Genomic DNA, 22,937 nt, shown 5'->3' with positions numbered 1-22,937 from the left:
GTATACATTCGGCAGGGTAAGGGTTACTCACTGTATTATACAGATTCAGCAAGGTAAGGATTACTCACTGTGTATTTTTACAGATTCAGCAGGGTAAGAGTTACTCACTGTGTTGTACAGATTCAGCTGGGTAAGGGTTACTCACTATGATACAGATTCAGCAGGGTAATGGTTGCTCACCGTGTATTGTACAGATTCAGCAGGGTAAGGGTTACTCACTTTGTCTTGTACAGATTCAGCAGGGGAAGGGTTAATCACCGTGTATTTGTACAGAGTCTCTGTTTATTCAGCAGGGTATGGGTTACTGACTGTGTATTGTACAGATTCAGCTGGTTAAGGGTTACTCACTGTGTATTTGTACAGATTCAGCAGGGTAAGGGTTACTTTCTGTTCATTTGTACAGATTCAGCATGGTAAGGGTTACTCACTTTGTATTGTTTAGATACAGCGGGGAAAGAGTTACTCACTGTGAATTGTACTGATTCAGCAGGGTAAGGGTTACTCACTGTGTATTGTACATATTCAGCAGGGTAAGGGTTACTCGCTGTGTATTTGTACAGATTCAGCAGGGTAAGGGTTACTCACGGTGTATTGTACAGATTCAGCAGTGTACGGGTTACTCACTGTGTATTTGTACAGATTCAGCAGGGTAAGGGTTACTCACTGTGTATTTGCACAGATTCAGCAGGGCAAGGGTTACTCACTGTGTATTTGTACAGATTCAGCAGGGCAAGGGTTACTCACTGTGTATTTGTGCAGATTCAGCTGGATAAGGGTTACTCACTGTTTATTTGTACAGATTCAGCAGGGTAAGGGTTACTCACTTTGCATTGTTCAGATTCAGCATGGTAAGGGTTACTCACTGTGTATTGTACAGATTTAGCAGGGTAAGAGTTACTCACTGTGTATTTGTACAGATTCAGCAGGGTAAGGGTTACTCACTGTGTATTGTACAGATTCAGCAGGGTAAGGGTTACTCACTGTGTATTTGTACAGATTCAGCAGGGCAAGGGTTACTCACTGTGTATTTGTGCAGATTCAGCTGGATAATGTTTACTCACTGTGTATTTGTACAGATTCAGCAGGGTAAGGGTTACTCACTTTGTATTGTTCAGATTCAGCAGGGTAAGGGTTACTCACTGTGTATTGTACAGATTTAGCAGGGTAAGATTTACTCACTGTGTATTTGTACAGATTCAGCAGGGTAAGGGTTACTCACCGTGTATTGTACTGATTCAGCAGGATAAGGATTACTCACTGTGTATTTGTACAGATTCAGCAGGGTAAAGGTTACTCACTGTGTATTGCACAGAATCAGCAGGGTAAGTGTTACTCACTTGGTATTTGTACCGATTCATCAGGGTAAGGGTTACTCACTGTGTATTTGTGCAGAGTCACTGTTTATTCAGCAGCGTAAGGGTTACTCACTGTGTATTGTACAGATTCAGCAGGGTAAGGGTTACTCACTGTGTATTGTACAGATTCAGCAGGGTAAGGGTTACTCACTTTGTATTTGTACAGATTCAGCAGGGTGAGGATTACTCACTGTGTATTGTACAGATTGAGCAGGGTAAGGGTTACTCACTGTGTATTGTACAGATTCAGCAGGGTAAGGATTACTCACTGTGTATTTTTCCTGATTCAGCATGGTAAGGGTTACTCACTGTGTATTTGTGCAGATTCAGCAGGGTAAGGGTTACTCACTATGTATTTGTACACATTCAGCAGGGTAAGGGTTAGTCAGTTTGTATTGTACAGATTCAGCAGGGTAAGGGTTACTCACTGCGTATTTGTACAGAGTCGCTGTTTATTCATCAGGGTAAGAGTTACTCACTGTGTATTGTCCAGATTCAGCAGGGTAAGGGTTACTCACTGTTTATTTGTACAGATTCAGCAGGGTTAGGGTTACTCACTGTGTATTGTACAGATTCAGCAGGGTAAGAGTTACTCACTGTGTATTGTACAGATTCAGCAGGGTAAGAGTTACTCACTGTGTATTGTACAGATTCAGCAGGGTAAGAGTTACTCACTGTGTATTGTACAGATTCAGCAGGGTAAGAGTTACTCACTGTGTATTGTACAGATTCAGCAGGGTAAGGGTTACTCACTGTGTATTGTACAGATTCATCAGGGTAAGAGTTACTCACTGTGTATTTGTATAGATGCAGCAGGATAAGGGTTACTCACTGTGTATTTTTGCAGAGTCACTGTTTATTCTGCAGCGTAAGGGTTACCCACTGTGTATTGTACAGATTCAGCAGGGTAATGGTTACTCACTGTATTGTATTGATTCAGCAGGATAAGGGTTACTCACTGTGAATTGTACAGATTCAGCAAGGTAAGGGTTACTCACTGTGTCTTGTACAGATTCAGCAGGGTAAGGTTTAATCACCGTGTATTTGTACAGAGTCTCTGTTTATTCAGCAGGGTATGGGTTACTCACTGTGTATTGTAAAGATTCAGCAGGGTAAGCGTTACTCACTGTGTATTTGTACAGATTCAGCAGGGTAAGGGTTACTCACTGTTCATTTGTACAGATTCAGCAGAGTAAGGGTTACCCACTGTGTATTGTACAGATTCAGCTGGGTAAGGGTTACTCACTGTGTATTGTGTTGATTCAGCAGGGTAAGAGTTACTCACTGTGAATTGTACTGATTCAGCAGGGTAAGGGTTACTCACTATGTATTGTACTTATTCAGCAGGGTAAGGGTTCCTCACTGTGTATTTGTAAAGAGTCACTGTTTATTCAGCAGGGTAAGGGTTACTCACGTTGCATTGTACAGATTCAGCAGGTTACGGGTTTCTCACACTGTATTTGTACAGATTCAGCAGGGTAAGGGTTACTCACTGTGTACTTGTACAATTTCAGCAGGGTAAGGGTTACTCACTGTGTATTGTACAGATTTAGCAGGGTAAGAGTTACTCACTGTTTATTTGTACAGATTCAGCAGGGTAAGGGTTACTCACTATGATACAGATTCAGCAGGGTAATGGTTACTCAGCGTGTATTGTACAGATTCAGCAGGGTAAGGGTTACTCACTTTGTCTTGTACAGATTCAGTTGGGTAAGGGTTAATCACCGTGTATTTGTACAGAGTCTCTGTTTATTCAGCAGGGTATGGGTTACTGACTGTGTATTGCACAGATTCAGCAGGTTAAGGGTTACTCACTGTGTATTTGTACAGATTCAGCAGGGTAAGGGTTACTCTCTGTTCATTTGTACAGATTCAGCATGGTAAGGGTTACTCACTGTGTATTGTATAGATACAGCGGGGAAAGAGTTACTCACTGTGAATTGTACTGATTCAGCAGGGTTATGGTTACTCACTGTGTATTGTTCATATTCAGCAGTGTAAGGGTTACTCGCTGTGTATTTGTACAGATTCAGCAGGGTAAGGGTTACTCACTGTGTATTGTACCGATTCAGCAGTTTACGGGTTACTCACTGTGTATTTGTACAGATTCAGCATGGTAAGGGTTACTCTCTGTGTATTTGTACAGATTCAGCAGGGCAAGGTTTACTCACTGTGTATTTGTACAGATTCAGCAGGGCAAGGGTTACGCACTCTGTATTTGTGCAGATTCAGCTGGATAAGGGTTACTAACTGTGTATTTGTACAGATTCAGCAGGGTAAGGGTTACTCACTTTGTATTGTTCAGATTCAGCAGGGTAAGGGTTACTCACTGTGTATTGTACAGATTCATCAGGGTAAGAGTTACTCACTGTGTATTGTCCAGATTCAGCAGGGTAAGGGTTACTCACTGTTTATTTGTACAGATTCAGCAGGGTTAGCGTTACTCACTGTGTATTGTACAGATTCAGCAGGGTAAGGGTTACTCACTGTGCATTGTATAGATTCAGCAGTGTAAGGGTTACTCACTGTGAATTGTACAAATTCAACAGTGTAAGGGTTACTCACTGTGTACTTGTACAGATTCAGCAGGGCAAGGGTTACTCACTGTGTATTGTACAGATTTAGCAGGGTAAGGATTACTCACTGTGTATTGTACAGATTCATCAGGGTAAGAGTTACTCACTGTGTATTTGTACAGATGCAGCAGGATAAGGGTTACTCACTGTGTATTTTTGCAGAGTAACTGTTTATTCAGCAGCGTAAGGGTTACTCACTGTGTATTGTACAGATTCAGTAGGGTAATGGTTACTCACTGTATTGTATTGATTCAGCAGGGTAAGGGTTACTCACTTGAATTGTACAGATTCAGCAAGGTTAGGGTTACTCACTGTGTCTTGTACAGATTCAGCAGGGTAAGGATTAATCAACGTGTATTTGTACAGAGTCTCTGTTTATTCAGCAGGGTATGGGTTACTCACTGTGTATTGTATAGATTCAGCAGAGTAAGTGTTACTCACTGTGCATTTGTACAGATTCAGCAGGGTAAGGGTTACTCACTGTGTATTGTATTGATTCATCAGGGTAAGAGTTACTCACTGTGTATTTGTACAGATGCAGCAGGATAAGGGTTACTCACTCTGTATTTGTGAAGAGTCACAGTTGATACAGCAGCGTAAAGGTTACTCACTGTGTATTGTAAAGATTCAGCAGGGTAAGGGCTACTCACTGTCTATTGTACAGATTCAGCAGGGTAAGGGTTACTCACTGTGTATTGTACAGATTCAGCAGGGTAAGGGTTTTTCACTGTGTATTTGTACAGATTCTGCAGGGTAAGGATTACTCACTGTGTATTTGTACAGATTCTGCACGGCAAGGGTTACTCACTGTGTATTGCACAGATTCAGCAGGGTAAGGGTTACTCACTGTGTATTGTACAGATTCAGCAGGGTAAGGTTTTTTCACTGTGTATTGTACAGGTCCAGCAGGGTAAGGATTACTCACTGTGTATTGTACAGATTCAGCAGGGTAAGGATTAATCACCGTGTATTTGTACAGAGTCTCTGTTTATTCAGAAGGGTATGGGTTACTCACTGTGTATTGTACAGATTCAGCAGGGTAAGGGTTACTCACAGTGTATTGTTCAGATTCAGCATGGTAAGGGTTTGTCAATGTGTATTGTACAGATTCAGCAGGGTAAGGGTTACTCACTGTGTATTGTACAGATTCAGCAGGGTAAAGGTTACTCACTGTGTATTTGTACAGATTCAGCAGGGTAAGCATTACTCATTGTGTATTTGTATACATTCGGCAGGGTAAGGGTTACTCACTGTATTATACAGATTCAGCAAGGTAAGGATTACTCACTGTGTATTTTTACAGATTCAGCAGGGTAAGAGTTACTCACTGTGTTGTACAGATTCAGCTGTGTAAGGGTTACTCACTATGATACAGATTCAGCAGGGTAATGGTTACTCACCGTGTATTGTACAGATTCAGCAGGGTAAGGGTTACTCACTTTGTCTTGTACAGATTCAGCAGGGGAAGGGTTAATCACCGTGTATTTGTACAGAGTCTCTGTTTATTCAGCAGGGTATGGGTTACTGACTGTGTATTGTACAGATTCAGCTGGTTAAGGGTTACTCACTGTGTATTTGTACAGATTCAGCAGGGTAAGGGTTACTTTCTGTTCATTTGTACAGATTCAGCATGGTAAGGGTTACTCACTTTGTATTGTTTAGATACAGCGGGGAAAGAGTTACTCACTGTGAATTGTACTGATTCAGCAGGGTAAGGGTTACTCACTGTGTATTGTACATATTCAGCAGGGTAAGGGTTACTCGCTGTGTATTTGTACAGATTCAGCAGGGTAAGGGTTACTCACGGTGTATTGTACAGATTCAGCAGTGTACGGGTTACTCACTGTGTATTTGTACAGATTCAGCAGGGTAAGGGTTACTCACTGTGTATTTGCACAGATTCAGCAGGGCAAGGGTTACTCACTGTGTATTTGTACAGATTCAGCAGGGCAAGGGTTACTCACTGTGTATTTGTGCAGATTCAGCTGGATAAGGGTTACTCACTGTTTATTTGTACAGATTCAGCAGGGTAAGGGTTACTCACTTTGCATTGTTCAGATTCAGCATGGTAAGGGTTACTCACTGTGTATTGTACAGATTTAGCAGGGTAAGAGTTACTCACTGTGTATTTGTACAGATTCAGCAGGGTAAGGGTTACTCACTGTGTATTGTACAGATTCAGCAGGGTAAGGGTTACTCACTGTGTATTTGTACAGATTCAGCAGGGCAAGGGTTACTCACTGTGTATTTGTGCAGATTCAGCTGGATAATGTTTACTCACTGTGTATTTGTACAGATTCAGCAGGGTAAGGGTTACTCACTTTGTATTGTTCAGATTCAGCAGGGTAAGGGTTACTCACTGTGTATTGTACAGATTTAGCAGGGTAAGATTTACTCACTGTGTATTTGTACAGATTCAGCAGGGTAAGGGTTACTCACCGTGTATTGTACTGATTCAGCAGGATAAGGATTACTCACTGTGTATTTGTACAGATTCAGCAGGGTAAAGGTTACTCACTGTGTATTGCACAGAATCAGCAGGGTAAGTGTTACTCACTTGGTATTTGTACCGATTCATCAGGGTAAGGGTTACTCACTGTGTATTTGTGCAGAGTCACTGTTTATTCAGCAGCGTAAGAGTTACTCACTGTGTATTGTACAGATTCAGCAGGGTAAGGGTTACTCACTGTGTATTGTACAGATTCAGCAGGGTAAGGGTTACTCACTTTGTATTTGTACAGATTCAGCAGGGTGAGGATTACTCACTGTGTATTGTACAGATTGAGCAGGGTAAGGGTTACTCACTGTGTATTGTACAGATTCAGCAGGGTAAGGATTACTCACTGTGTATTTTTCCTGATTCAGCATGGTAAGGGTTACTCACTGTGTATTTGTGCAGATTCAGCAGGGTAAGGGTTACTCACTATGTATTTGTACACATTCAGCAGGATAAGGGTTAGTCAGTTTGTATTGTACAGATTCAGCAGGGTAAGGGTTACTCACTGCGTATTTGTACAGAGTCGCTGTTTATTCATCAGGGTAAGAGTTACTCACTGTGTATTGTCCAGATTCAGCAGGGTAAGGGTTACTCACTGTTTATTTGTACAGATTCAGCAGGGTTAGGGTTACTCACTGTGTATTGTACAGATTCAGCAGGGTAAGAGTTACTCACTGTGTATTGTACAGATTCAGCAGGGTAAGAGTTACTCACTGTGTATTGTACAGATTCAGCAGGGTAAGAGTTACTCACTGTGTATTGTACAGATTCAGCAGGGTAAGAGTTACTCACTGTGTATTGTACAGATTCAGCAGGGTAAGGGTTACTCACTGTGTATTGTACAGATTCATCAGGGTAAGAGTTACTCACTGTGTATTTGTATAGATGCAGCAGGATAAGGGTTACTCACTGTGTATTTTTGCAGAGTCACTGTTTATTCTGCAGCGTAAGGGTTACTCACTGTGTATTGTACAGATTCAGCAGGGTAATGGTTACTCACTGTATTGTATTGATTCAGCAGGATAAGGGTTACTCACTGTGAATTGTACAGATTCAGCAAGGTAAGGGTTACTCACTGTGTCTTGTACAGATTCAGCAGGGTAAGGTTTAATCACCGTGTATTTGTACAGAGTCTCTGTTTTTTCAGCAGGGTATGGGTTACTCACTGTGTATTGTAAAGATTCAGCAGGGTAAGCGTTACTCACTGTGTATTTGTACAGATTCAGCAGGGTAAGGGTTACTCACTGTTCATTTGTACAGATTCAGCAGAGTAAGGGTTACCCACTGTGTATTGTACAGATTCAGCAGGGTAAGGGTTACTCACTGTGTATTGTGTTGATTCAGCAGGGTAAGAGTTACTCACTGTGAATTGTACTGATTCAGCAGGGTAAGGGTTACTCACTATGTATTGTACTTATTCAGCAGGGTAAGGGTTACTCACTGTGTATTTGTAAAGAGTCACTGTTTATTCAGCAGGGTAAGGGTTACTCACGTTGCATTGTACAGATTCAGCAGGTTACGGGTTTCTCACTCTGTATTTGTACAGATTCAGCAGGGTAAGGGTTACTCACTGTGTACTTGTACAATTTCAGCAGGGTAAGGGTTACTCACTGTGTATTGTACAGATTTAGCAGGGTAAGAGTTACTCACTGTTTATTTGTACAGATTCAGCAGGGTAAGGGTTACTCACTATGATACAGATTCAGCAGGGTAATGGTTACTCAGCGTGTATTGTACAGATTCAGCAGGGTAAGGGTTACTCACTTTGTCTTGTACAGATTCAGTTGGGTAAGGGTTAATCACCGTGTATTTGTACAGATTCTCTGTTTATTCAGCAGGGTATGGGTTACTGACTGTGTATTGCACAGATTCAGCAGGTTAAGGGTTACTCACTGTGTATTTGTACAGATTCAGCAGGGTAAGGGTTACTCTCTGTTCATTTGTACAGATTCAGCATGGTAAGGGTTACTCACTGTGTATTGTATAGATACAGCGGGGAAAGAGTTACTCACTGTGAATTGTACTGATTCAGCAGGGTTATGGTTACTCACTGTGTATTGTTCATATTCAGCAGTGTAAGGGTTACTCGCTGTGTATTTGTACAGATTCAGCAGGGTAAGGGTTACTCACTGTGTATTGTACCGATTCAGCAGTTTACGGGTTACTCACTGTGTATTTGTACAGATTCAGCATGGTAAGGGTTACTCTCTGTGTATTTGTACAGATTCAGCAGGGCAAGGTTTACTCACTGTGTATTTGTACAGATTCAGCAGGGCAAGGGTTACGCACTCTGTATTTGTGCAGATTCAGCTGGATAAGGGTTACTAACTGTGTATTTGTACAGATTCAGCAGGGTAAGGGTTACTCACTTTGTATTGTTCAGATTCAGCAGGGTAAGGGTTACTCACTGTGTATTGTACAGATTTAGCAGGGTAAGAGTTACTCACTGTATATTTGTACAGATTCTGCAGGGTAAGGGTTAGTCACTGTGTATTGTACAGATTCAGCAGGGTAAGGGTTACTCACTGTGTATTTGTACAGATTCAGCAGGGCAAGGGTTACTCACTGTGTATTTGTGCAGATTCAGCTGGATAAGGTTTACTCACTGTGTATTTGTACAGATTCAGCAGGGTAAGGGATACTCACTTTGCATTGTTCAGATTCAGCAGGGTAAGGGTTACTCACTGTGTATTTGTACAGATTCAGCAGGGTAAGGGTTACTCACTGTGTATTGTACTGATTCAGCAGGGTAAGGATTACTCACTGTGTATTTCTAAAGATTCAGCAGGGTAAGGGTTACTAACAGTGTATTGCACAGAATCAGCAGGGTAAGGGTTACTCACTTGGTATTTGTACCGATTCATCAGGGTAAGGGTTACTCACTGTGTATTTGTGCAGATTCAGCAAGGTAAGGGTTACTCACTGTGCATTGTACAGATTCAGCCGGGTAAGGGTTACTCACTGTGTATTGAACAGATTCAGCAGGGTAACGGTTACTCACTGTGTATTGTACAGATTCAGCCGGGTAAGGGTTAGTCACTTTGGATTTGTGCAGAGTCACTGTTTATTCAGCAGGGTAAGGGTTACTCACTGTGTATTGTACAGATTCACCAGGGAAAGGGTTACTCATTGTGTATTGTACAGATTCAGCAGGGTAAGGGTTACTCACTGTGTATTGTACAGATTCAGCAGGGTAAGGGTTACTCACTTTGTATTTGTACAGATTCAGCAGGGTGAGATTTACTCACTGTGTATTTTTACAGATTCAGCAGATTAAGGGTTACTCACTGTGTATTGTACAGATTCAGCAGGGTCAGGGTTACTCACTGTGTATTGTACAGATTCAGCAGGTTAAGGGTTACTCTCTGTGTATTGTACAGTTTCAGCAGGGTAAGGATTACTCACTGTGTATTTGTACAGATTCAGCAGGGTAAGAGTTACTCACTGTGTATTGTACAGATTCAGCAGGGTAAGGGTTACTCACTGTTTATTATACAGATTCAGCAGGGTAAGAGTTACTGACTGTATTATACAGATTCAGCAGTGAAAGGGTTACTCTCTGTGTATTGTACAGATTCAGCAGGGTAAGGTTTACTCACTGTGCATTGTACATATTCCGCAGGGTTTTGGTTGCTCACTGTGTATTTGTGCAGAGTCACTGTTTATTCAGCAGGGTAAGGGTTACTCACTGTGTATTGTACAGATTCAGCAGGGTAACGGTTACTCACTGTATTGTACAGATTCAGCAGGGTAAGGGTTACTCACTGTATTGTACTGATTCAGCAGGGTGAGTGTTACTCACTGTGTATTTTACAGAGTCTGTTGGGTAAGTGTTACTCACTGTGTATTGTACAGATTCAGTAGGGTATGAGTTACTCACTGTGTATTGTACAGATTCAGCAGGGTAAGGGTTACTCACTGTATTATACAGATTCAGCAGGGTAAGGGTTACTCACTGTGTATTTGTACAGATTCAGCAGGGTAAGGGTTACTCACTTTGTATTCGTACAGAGTCACTGTTTATTCAACAGGGTAAGGGTTACTCGCTGTGTATTGTACAGATTCAACAGGGTAAGGGTTACTCGCTGTGTATTTGTTCAGATTCAGCAGGGTAAGGGTTACTCACTGTGTATTGTACAGATTTAGCAGGGTAAGAGTTACTCACTGTGTATTTGTACAGATTCAGCTGGGTAAGGGTTACTCACTGTGTATTGTACAGATTCAGCAGGGTAAGGGTTACTCACTGTGTATTTGTACAGATTCAGCAGGGTAAGGGTTACTCACTGTGTATTTGTGCAGATTCAGCTGGATAATGTTTACTCACTGTGTATTTGTACAGATTCAGCAGGGTAAGGGTTACTCACTTTGTATTGTTCAGATTCAGCAGGGTAAGGGTTACTCACTGTGTATTGTACAGATTTAGCAGGGTAAGATTTACTCACTGTGTATTTGTACAGATTCAGCAGGGTAAAGGTTACTCACTGTGTATTGCACAGAATCAGCAGGGTAAGTGTTACTCACTTGGTATTTGTACCGATTCATCAGGGTAAGGGTTACTCACTGTGTATTTGTGCAGAGTCACTGTTTATTCAGCAAGGTAAGGGTTACTCACTGTGTATTGTACAGATTCAGCAAGGTAAGGGTTACTCACTGTGCATTGTACAGATTCAGCAAGGTAAGGGTTACTCACTGTGTATTGAACAGATTCCGCAGGGTAACGGTTACTCATTGTGTATTGTACAGATTCAGCCGGGTAAGGGTTAGTCACTGAGTATTTGTGCAGAGTCACTGTTTATTCAGCAGGGTAAGGGTTACTCACTGTGTATTGTACAGATTCACCATGGAAAGCGTTACTCACTTTATATTGTACAGATTCAGCAGGGTAAGGGTTACTCACTGTGTATTGTACAGATTCAGCAGGGTAAGGGTTACTCACTTTGTATTTGTACAGATTCAGCAGGGTGAGGATTACTCACTGTGTATTGTACAGATTGAGCAGGGTAAGGGTTACTCACTGTGTATTGTACAGATTCAGCAGGGTAAGGATTACTCACTGTGTATTTTTCCTGATTCAGCATGGTAAGGGTTACTCACTGTGTATTTGTGCAGATTCAGCAGGGTAAGGGTTACTCACTATGTATTTGTACACGTTCAGCAGGGTAAGGGTTAGTCAGTTTGTATTGTACAGATTCAGCAGGGTAAGGGTTACTCACTGCGTATTTGTACAGAGTCGCTGTTTATTCATCAGGGTAAGAGTTACTCACTGTGTATTGTCCAGATTCAGCAGGGTAAGGGTTACTCACTGTTTATTTGTACAGATTCAGCAGGGTTAGGATTACTCACTGTGTATTGTACAGATTCAGCAGGGTAAGGGTTACTCACTGTGAATTGTTCAAATTCAACAGTGTAAGGGTTACTCACTGTGTATTGTACAGATTCAGCAGGGTAAGGGTTACTCACTGTGTATTGTACAGATTCAGCAGGGTATGGGTTACTCACTGTGTATTGTACAGATTCATCAGGGTAAGAGTTACTCACTGTGTATTTGTACAGATGCAGCAGGATAAGGGTTACTCACTGTGTATTTTTGCAGAGTCACTGTTTATTCTGCAGCGTAAGAGTTACTCACTGTGTATTGTACAGATTCAGCAGGGTAATGGTTACTCACTGTATTGTATTGATTCAGCAGGGTAAGGGTTACTCACTGTGAATTGTACAGATTCAGCAAGATAAGGGTTACTCACTGTGTCTTGTACAGATTCAGCAGGGTAAGGATTAATCACCGTGTATTTGTACAGAGTCTCTGTTTATTCAGCAGGGTATGGGTTACTCACTGTGTATTGTAAAGATTCAGCAGGGTAAGGGTTACTCACTGTGTATTTGTACAGATTCAGCAGGGTAAGGGTTACTCACTGTTCATTTGTACAGATTCAACAGAGTAAGGGTTACCCACTGTGTATTGTACAGATTCAGCAGGGTAAGGGTTACTCACTGTGTATTGTGTTGATTCAGCAGGGTAAGAGTTACTCACTGTGAATTGTACTGATTCAGCAGGGTAAGGGTTACTCACTATGTATTGTACTTATTCAGCAGGGTAAGGGTTACTCACTGTGTATTTGTAAAGAGTCACTGTTTATTCAGCAGGGTAAGGGTTACTCACGGTGCATTGTACAGATTCAGCAGGTTACGGGTTTCTCACTCTGTATTTGTACAGATTCAGCAGGGTAAGGGATACTCACTGTGTACTTGTACAATTTCAGCAGGGTAAGGGTTACTCACTGTGTATTGTACAGATTTAGCAGGGTAAGAGTTACTCACTGTTAATTTGTACAGATTCAGCAGGGTAAGGGTTACTCACTCTGTATTGTACATATTCAGCAGGGTAAGGATTACTCACTGAGTATTTGTACAGATTCAGCAGGGTAAGGCTTACTCACTGTGTATTGTACAGAATCAGCAGGGTAAGAGTTACTCACTTTGTATTTGTACCAATTCATCAGGGTATGGGTTACTTACTGTGTATTGTACAGATTCATCAGGGTAAGAGTTACTCACTGTGTATTTGTACAGATGCAGCAGGATAAGGGTTACTCACTGTGTATTTTTACCAATTCATCAGGGTAAGGGTTACTCACTGTGTATTTGTGCAGAGTCACTGTTTATTCTGCAGCGTAAGGGTTACTCACTGTGTATTGTACAGATTCGGCAAGGTAAGGGTTACTCACTGTGCATTGTACAGATTCAGCTGGGTAAGGGTTATTCACTGTGTATTTGTACAGATTCAGCAGGGTAGGGGTTACTCACTGTGTATTTGTCCAGATTCAGCATGGTAAGGGTTACTCACTGTGTATTTGTACACATTCAGCAGGGTAAGGGTTACTCACTGTGTACTTGTACACATTCAGCTGGTTAAGGGTTACTCACTTTGTATTGTACAGATTCAGCAGGGTAAGGGTTACTCACTGTGTATTGTACAGATTCATCAGGGTAAGAGTTACTCACTGTGTATTTGTACAGATGCAGCAGGATAAGGGTTACTCACTCTGTATTTGTGCAGAGTCACAGTTTATTCAGCAGCGTAAAGGTTACTCACTGTGTATTGTAAAGATTCAGCAGGGTAAGGGTTACTCACTGTGTATTGTACAGATTCAGCAGGGTAAGGGTTCTTCACTGTGTATTTGTACAGATTCTGCAGGGTAAGGATTACTCACTGTGTATTTGTACAGATTCTGCACGGTAAGGGTTTCTCACTGTGTATTGTACAGATTCAGCCGGGTAAGGGTTACACACTGTGTATTGTACAGATTCAGCAGGGTAAGGTTTTTTCACTGTGTATTGTACAGGTTCAGCAGGGTAAGGATTACTCACTGTGTATTGTACAGATTCAGCAGGGTAAGGATTAATCACCGTGTATTTGTACAGAGTCTCTGTTTATTCAGCAGGGTATGGGTTACTCACTGTGTATTGTACAGATTCAGCAGGGTAAGGGTTACTCACTGTGTATTTTGTCAGATTCAGCATGGTAAGGGTTTCTCAATGTGTATTGTACAGATTCAGCAGGGTAAGGGTTACTCACTGTGTATTGTACAGATTCAGCAGGGTAAGGATTACTCACTGTGTATTGTACAGATTCAGCAGGGTAAGGATTAATCACCGTGTATTTGTACAGAGTCTCTATTTATTCAGCAGGGTATGGGTTACTCACTGTGTATTGTACAGATTCAGCAGGGTAAGGGTTACTCACTATTATACAGATTCAGCAAGGTAAGGATTACTCACTGTGTATTTTTACAGATTCAGCAGGGTAAGAGTTACTCACTGTGTTGTACAGATTCAGCAGGGTAAGGGTTACTCACTATGATACAGATTCAGCAGGGTAATGGTTACTCACCATGTATTGTACAGATTCAGCAGGGTAAGGTTTACTCACTGTGTATTGCACAGAATCAGCAGGGTAAGTGTTACTCACTTGGTATTTGTACCGATTCATCAGGGTAAGGGTTACTCACTGTGTATTTGTGCAGATTCAGCAAGGTAAGGGTTACTCACTGTGCATTGTACAGATTCAGCCGGGTAAGGGTTACTCACTGTGTATTGAACAGATTTAGCAGGGTAACGGTTACTCACTGTGTATTGTACAGATTCAGCCGGGTAAGGGTTAGTCACTGTGTATTTGTGCAGAGTCACTGTTTATTCAGCAGCGTAAGGGTTACTCACTGTGTATTGTACAGATTCAGCAAGGTAAGGGGTACTCACTGTGCATTGTACAGATTCAGCAGGGTAAGGGTTACTCACTCTGTATTGAACAGATTCAGCAGGGTAACGGTTACTCACTGTGTATTGTACAGATTCAGCCGGGTAAGGGTCAGTCACTGTGTATTTGTGCAGAGTCACTGTTTATTCAGCAGGTTAAGGCTTACTCACTGTGTATTGTACAGATTCACCAGGGAAAGGGTTACTCATTGTGTATTGTACAGATTCAGCAGGGTAACGGTTACTCACTGTGTATTGTACAGATTCAGCAGGGTAAGGTTTAATCACCGTGTATTTGTACAGAGTCTCTGTTTATTCAGCAGGGTATGGGTTACTCACTGTGTATTGTAAAGATTCAGCAGGGTAAGTGTTACTCACTGTGTATTTGTACAGATTCAGCAGGGTAAGGGTTACTCACTGTTCATTTGTACAGATTCAGCAGAGTAAGGGTTACCCACTGTGTATTGTACAGATTCAGCTGGGTAAGGGTTACTCACTGTGTATTGTGTTGATTCAGCAGGGTAAGAGTTACTCACTGTGAATTGTACTGATTCAGCAGGGTAAGGGTTACTCACTATGTATTGTACTTATTCAGCAGGGTAAGGGTTCCTCACTGTGTATTTGTAAAGAGTCACTGTTTATTCAGCAGGGTAAGGGTTACTCACGTTGCATTGTACAGATTCAGCAGGTTACGGGTTTCTCACACTGTATTTGTACAGATTCAGCAGGGTAAGGGTTACTCACTGTGTACTTGTACAATTTCAGCAGGGTAAGGGTTACTCACTGTGTATTGTACAGATTTAGCAGGGTAAGAGTTACTCACTGTTTATTTGTACAGATTCAGCAGGGTAAGGGTTACTCACTATGATACAGATTCAGCAGGGTAATGGTTACTCAGCGTGTATTGTACAGATTCAGCAGGGTAAGGGTTACTCACTTTGTCTTGTACAGATTCAGTTGGGTAAGGGTTAATCACCGTGTATTTGTACAGAGTCTCTGTTTATTCAGCAGGGTATGGGTTACTGACTGTGTATTGCACAGATTCAGCAGGTTAAGGGTTACTCACTGTGTATTTGTACAGATTCAGCAGGGTAAGGGTTACTCTCTGTTCATTTGTACAGATTCAGCATGGTAAGGGTTACTCACTGTGTATTGTATAGATACAGCGGGGAAAGAGTTACTCACTGTGAATTGTACTGATTCAGCAGGGTTATGGTTACTCACTGTGTATTGTTCATATTCAGCAGTGTAAGGGTTACTCGCTGTGTATTTGTACAGATTCAGCAGGGTAAGGGTTACTCACTGTGTATTGTACCGATTCAGCAGTTTACGGGTTACTCACTGTGTATTTGTACAGATTCAGCATGGTAAGGGTTACTCTCTGTGTATTTGTACAGATTCAGCAGGGCAAGGTTTACTCACTGTGTATTTGTACAGATTCAGCAGGGCAAGGGTTACGCACTCTGTATTTGTGCAGATTCAGCTGGATAAGGGTTACTAACTGTGTATTTGTACAGATTCAGCAGGGTAAGGGTTACTCACTTTGTATTGTTCAGATTCAGCAGGGTAAGGGTTACTCACTGTGTATTGTACAGATTCATCAGGGTAAGAGTTACTCACTGTGTATTGTCCAGATTCAGCAGGGTAAGGGTTACTCACTGTTTATTTGTACAGATTCAGCAGGGTTAGCGTTACTCACTGTGTATTGTACAGATTCAGCAGGGTAAGGGTTACTCACTGTGCATTGTATAGATTCAGCAGTGTAAGGGTTACTCACTGTGAATTGTACAAATTCAACAGTGTAAGGGTTACTCACTGTGTACTTGTACAGATTCAGCAGGGCAAGGGTTACTCACTGTGTATTGTACAGATTTAGCAGGGTAAGGATTACTCACTGTGTATTGTACAGATTCATCAGGGTAAGAGTTACTCACTGTGTATTTGTACAGATGCAGCAGGATAAGGGTTACTCACTGTGTATTTTTGCAGAGTAACTGTTTATTCAGCAGCGTAAGGGTTACTCACTGTGTATTGTACAGATTCAGTAGGGTAATGGTTACTCACTGTATTGTATTGATTCAGCAGGGTAAGGGTTACTCACTTGAATTGTACAGATTCAGCAAGGTTAGGGTTACTCACTGTGTCTTGTACAGATTCAGCAGGGTAAGGATTAATCAACGTGTATTTGTACAGAGTCTCTGTTTATTCAGCAGGGTATGGGTTACTCACTGTGTATTGTATAGATTCAGCAGAGTAAGTGTTACTCACTGTGTATTTGTACAGATTCAGCAGGGTAAGGGTTACTCACTGTGTATTGTATTGATTCATCAGGGTAAGAGTTACTCACTGTGTATTTGTACAGATGCAGCAGGATAAGGGTTACTCACTCTGTATTTGTGAAGAGTCACAGTTGATACAGCAGCGTAAAGGTTACTCACTGTGTATTGTAAAGATTCAGCAGGGTAAGGGCTACTCACTGTCTATTGTACAGATTCAGCAGGGTAAGGGTTACTCACTGTGTATTGTACAGATTCAGCAGGGTAAGGGTTTTTCACTGTGTATTTGTACAGATTCTGCAGGGTAAGGATTACTCACTGTGTATTTGTACAGATTCTGCACGGCAAGGGTTACTCACTGTGTATTGCACAGATTCAGCAGGGTAAGGGTTACTCACTGTGTATTGTACAGATTCAGCAGGGTAAGGTTTTTTCACTGTGTATTGTACAGGTCCAGCAGGGTAAGGATTACTCACTGTGTATTGTACAGATTCAGCAGGGTAAGGATTAATCACCGTGTATTTGTACAGAGTCTCTGTTTATTCAGAAGGGTATGGGTTACTCACTGTGTATTGTACAGATTCAGCAGGGTAAGGGTTACTCACAGTGTATTGTTCAGATTCAGCATGGTAAGGGTTTGTCAATGTGTATTGTACAGATTCAGCAGGGTAAGGGTTACTCACTGTGTATTGTACAGATTCAGCAGGGTAAAGGTTACTCACTGTGTATTTGTACAGATTCAGCAGGGTAAGCATTACTCATTGTGTATTTGTATACATTCGGCAGGGTAAGGGTTACTCACTGTATTATACAGATTCAGCAAGGTAAGGATTACTCACTGTGTATTTTTACAGATTCAGCAGGGTAAGAGTTACTCACTGTGTTGTACAGATTCAGCTGTGTAAGGGTTACTCACTATGATACAGATTCAGCAGGGTAATGGTTACTCACCGTGTATTGTACAGATTCAGCAGGGTAAGGGTTACTCACTTTGTCTTGTACAGATTCAGCAGGGGAAGGGTTAATCACCGTGTATTTGTACAGAGTCTCTGTTTATTCAGCAGGGTATGGGTTACTGACTGTGTATTGTACAGATTCAGCTGGTTAAGGGTTACTCACTGTGTATTTGTACAGATTCAGCAGGGTAAGGGTTACTTTCTGTTCATTTGTACAGATTCAGCATGGTAAGGGTTACTCACTTTGTATTGTTTAGATACAGCGGGGAAAGAGTTACTCACTGTGAATTGTACTGATTCAGCAGGGTAAGGGTTACTCACTGTGTATTGTACATATTCAGCAGGGTAAGGGTTACTCGCTGTGTATTTGTACAGATTCAGCAGGGTAAGGGTTACTCACGGTGTATTGTACAGATTCAGCAGTGTACGGGTTACTCACTGTGTATTTGTACAGATTCAGCAGGGTAAGGGTTACTCACTGTGTATTTGCACAGATTCAGCAGGGCAAGGGTTACTCACTGTGTATTTGTACAGATTCAGCAGGGCAAGGGTTACTCACTGTGTATTTGTGCAGATTCAGCTGGATAAGGGTTACTCACTGTTTATTTGTACAGATTCAGCAGGGTAAGGGTTACTCACTTTGCATTGTTCAGATTCAGCATGGTAAGGGTTACTCACTGTGTATTGTACAGATTTAGCAGGGTAAGAGTTACTCACTGTGTATTTGTACAGATTCAGCAGGGTAAGGGTTACTCACTGTGTATTGTACAGATTCAGCAGGGTAAGGGTTACTCACTGTGTATTTGTACAGATTCAGCAGGGCAAGGGTTACTCACTGTGTATTTGTGCAGATTCAGCTGGATAATGTTTACTCACTGTGTATTTGTACAGATTCAGCAGGGTAAGGGTTACTCACTTTGTATTGTTCAGATTCAGCAGGGTAAGGGTTACTCACTGTGTATTGTACAGATTTAGCAGGGTAAGATTTACTCACTGTGTATTTGTACAGATTCAGCAGGGTAAGGGTTACTCACCGTGTATTGTACTGATTCAGCAGGATAAGGATTACTCACTGTGTATTTGTACAGATTCAGCAGGGTAAAGGTTACTCACTGTGTATTGCACAGAATCAGCAGGGTAAGTGTTACTCACTTGGTATTTGTACCGATTCATCAGGGTAAGGGTTACTCACTGTGTATTTGTGCAGAGTCACTGTTTATTCAGCAGCGTAAGAGTTACTCACTGTGTATTGTACAGATTCAGCAGGGTAAGGGTTACTCACTGTGTATTGTACAGATTCAGCAGGGTAAGGGTTACTCACTTTGTATTTGTACAGATTCAGCAGGGTGAGGATTACTCACTGTGTATTGTACAGATTGAGCAGGGTAAGGGTTACTCACTGTGTATTGTACAGATTCAGCAGGGTAAGGATTACTCACTGTGTATTTTTCCTGATTCAGCATGGTAAGGGTTACTCACTGTGTATTTGTGCAGATTCAGCAGGGTAAGGGTTACTCACTATGTATTTGTACACATTCAGCAGGATAAGGGTTAGTCAGTTTGTATTGTACAGATTCAGCAGGGTAAGGGTTACTCACTGCGTATTTGTACAGAGTCGCTGTTTATTCATCAGGGTAAGAGTTACTCACTGTGTATTGTCCAGATTCAGCAGGGTAAGGGTTACTCACTGTTTATTTGTACAGATTCAGCAGGGTTAGGGTTACTCACTGTGTATTGTACAGATTCAGCAGGGTAAGAGTTACTCACTGTGTATTGTACAGATTCAGCAGGGTAAGAGTTACTCACTGTGTATTGTACAGATTCAGCAGGGTAAGAGTTACTCACTGTGTATTGTACAGATTCAGCAGGGTAAGAGTTACTCACTGTGTATTGTACAGATTCAGCAGGGTAAGGGTTACTCACTGTGTATTGTACAGATTCATCAGGGTAAGAGTTACTCACTGTGTATTTGTATAGATGCAGCAGGATAAGGGTTACTCACTGTGTATTTTTGCAGAGTCACTGTTTATTCTGCAGCGTAAGGGTTACTCACTGTGTATTGTACAGATTCAGCAGGGTAATGGTTACTCACTGTATTGTATTGATTCAGCAGGATAAGGGTTACTCACTGTGAATTGTACAGATTCAGCAAGGTAAGGGTTACTCACTGTGTCTTGTACAGATTCAGCAGGGTAAGGTTTAATCACCGTGTATTTGTACAGAGTCTCTGTTTTTTCAGCAGGGTATGGGTTACTCACTGTGTATTGTAAAGATTCAGCAGGGTAAGCGTTACTCACTGTGTATTTGTACAGATTCAGCAGGGTAAGGGTTACTCACTGTTCATTTGTACAGATTCAGCAGAGTAAGGGTTACCCACTGTGTATTGTACAGATTCAGCAGGGTAAGGGTTACTCACTGTGTATTGTGTTGATTCAGCAGGGTAAGAGTTACTCACTGTGAATTGTACTGATTCAGCAGGGTAAGGGTTACTCACTATGTATTGTACTTATTCAGCAGGGTAAGGGTTACTCACTGTGTATTTGTAAAGAGTCACTGTTTATTCAGCAGGGTAAGGGTTACTCACGTTGCATTGTACAGATTCAGCAGGTTACGGGTTTCTCACTCTGTATTTGTACAGATTCAGCAGGGTAAGGGTTACTCACTGTGTACTTGTACAATTTCAGCAGGGTAAGGGTTACTCACTGTGTATTGTACAGATTTAGCAGGGTAAGAGTTACTCACTGTTTATTTGTACAGATTCAGCAGGGTAAGGGTTACTCACTATGATACAGATTCAGCAGGGTAATGGTTACTCAGCGTGTATTGTACAGATTCAGCAGGGTAAGGGTTACTCACTTTGTCTTGTACAGATTCAGTTGGGTAAGGGTTAATCACCGTGTATTTGTACAGATTCTCTGTTTATTCAGCAGGGTATGGGTTACTGACTGTGTATTGCACAGATTCAGCAGGTTAAGGGTTACTCACTGTGTATTTGTACAGATTCAGCAGGGTAAGGGTTACTCTCTGTTCATTTGTACAGATTCAGCATGGTAAGGGTTACTCACTGTGTATTGTATAGATACAGCGGGGAAAGAGTTACTCACTGTGAATTGTACTGATTCAGCAGGGTTATGGTTACTCACTGTGTATTGTTCATATTCAGCAGTGTAAGGGTTACTCGCTGTGTATTTGTACAGATTCAGCAGGGTAAGGGTTACTCACTGTGTATTGTACCGATTCAGCAGTTTACGGGTTACTCACTGTGTATTTGTACAGATTCAGCATGGTAAGGGTTACTCTCTGTGTATTTGTACAGATTCAGCAGGGCAAGGTTTACTCACTGTGTATTTGTACAGATTCAGCAGGGCAAGGGTTACGCACTCTGTATTTGTGCAGATTCAGCTGGATAAGGGTTACTAACTGTTTATTTGTACAGATTCAGCAGGGTAAGGGTTACTCACTTTGTATTGTTCAGATTCAGCAGGGTAAGGGTTACTCACTGTGTATTGTACAGATTTAGCAGGGTAAGAGTTACTCACTGTATATTTGTACAGATTCTGCAGGGTAAGGGTTAGTCACTGTGTATTGTACAGATTCAGCAGGGTAAGGGTTACTCACTGTGTATTTGTACAGATTCAGCAGGGCAAGGGTTACTCACTGTGTATTTGTGCAGATTCAGCTGGATAAGGTTTACTCACTGTGTATTTGTACAGATTCAGCAGGGTAAGGGATACTCACTTTGCATTGTTCAGATTCAGCAGGGTAAGGGTTACTCACTGTGTATTTGTACAGATTCAGCAGGGTAAGGGTTACTCACTGTGTATTGTACTGATTCAGCAGGGTAAGGATTACTCACTGTGTATTTCTAAAGATTCAGCAGGGTAAGGGTTACTAACAGTGTATTGCACAGAATCAGCAGGGTAAGGGTTACTCACTTGGTATTTGTACCGATTCATCAGGGTAAGGGTTACTCACTGTGTATTTGTGCAGATTCAGCAAGGTAAGGGTTACTCACTGTGCATTGTACAGATTCAGCCGGGTAAGGGTTACTCACTGTGTATTGAACAGATTCAGCAGGGTAACGGTTACTCACTGTGTATTGTACAGATTCAGCCGGGTAAGGGTTAGTCACTTTGGATTTGTGCAGAGTCACTGTTTATTCAGCAGGGTAAGGGTTACTCACTGTGTATTGTACAGATTCACCAGGGAAAGGGTTACTCATTGTGTATTGTACAGATTCAGCAGGGTAAGGGTTACTCACTGTGTATTGTACAGATTCAGCAGGGTAAGGGTTACTCACTTTGTATTTGTACAGATTCAGCAGGGTGAGATTTACTCACTGTGTATTTTTACAGATTCAGCAGGTTAAGGGTTACTCACTGTGTATTGTACAGATTCAGCAGGGTCAGGGTTACTCACTGTGTATTGTACAGATTCAGCAGGTTAAGGGTTACTCTCTGTGTATTGTACAGTTTCAGCAGGGTAAGGATTACTCACTGTGTATTTGTACAGATTCAGCAGGGTAAGAGTTACTCACTGTGTATTGTACAGATTCAGCAGGGTAAGGGTTACTCACTGTTTATTATACAGATTCAGCAGGGTAAGAGTTACTGACTGTATTATACAGATTCAGCAGTGAAAGGGTTACTCTCTGTGTATTGTACAGATTCAGCAGGGTAAGGTTTACTCACTGTGCATTGTACATATTCCGCAGGGTTTTGGTTGCTCACTGTGTATTTGTGCAGAGTCACTGTTTATTCAGCAGGGTAAGGGTTACTCACTGTGTATTGTACAGATTCAGCAGGGTAACGGTTACTCACTGTATTGTACAGATTCAGCAGGGTAAGGGTTACTCACTGTATTGTACTGATTCAGCAGGGTGAGTGTTACTCACTGTGTATTTTACAGAGTCTGTTGGGTAAGTGTTACTCACTGTGTATTGTACAGATTCAGTAGGGTATGAGTTACTCACTGTGTATTGTACAGATTCAGCAGGGTAAGGGTTACTCACTGTATTATACAGA

Source organism: Cetorhinus maximus, chromosome 28 (assembly GCF_964194155.1).
Source record: "Cetorhinus maximus chromosome 28, sCetMax3.hap1.1, whole genome shotgun sequence".
Lineage (NCBI taxonomy): Eukaryota > Metazoa > Chordata > Chondrichthyes > Lamniformes > Cetorhinidae > Cetorhinus > Cetorhinus maximus.
The sequence above is the reverse complement of the archived record's forward strand: the minus strand, read 5'-3'. Positions refer to the sequence as shown.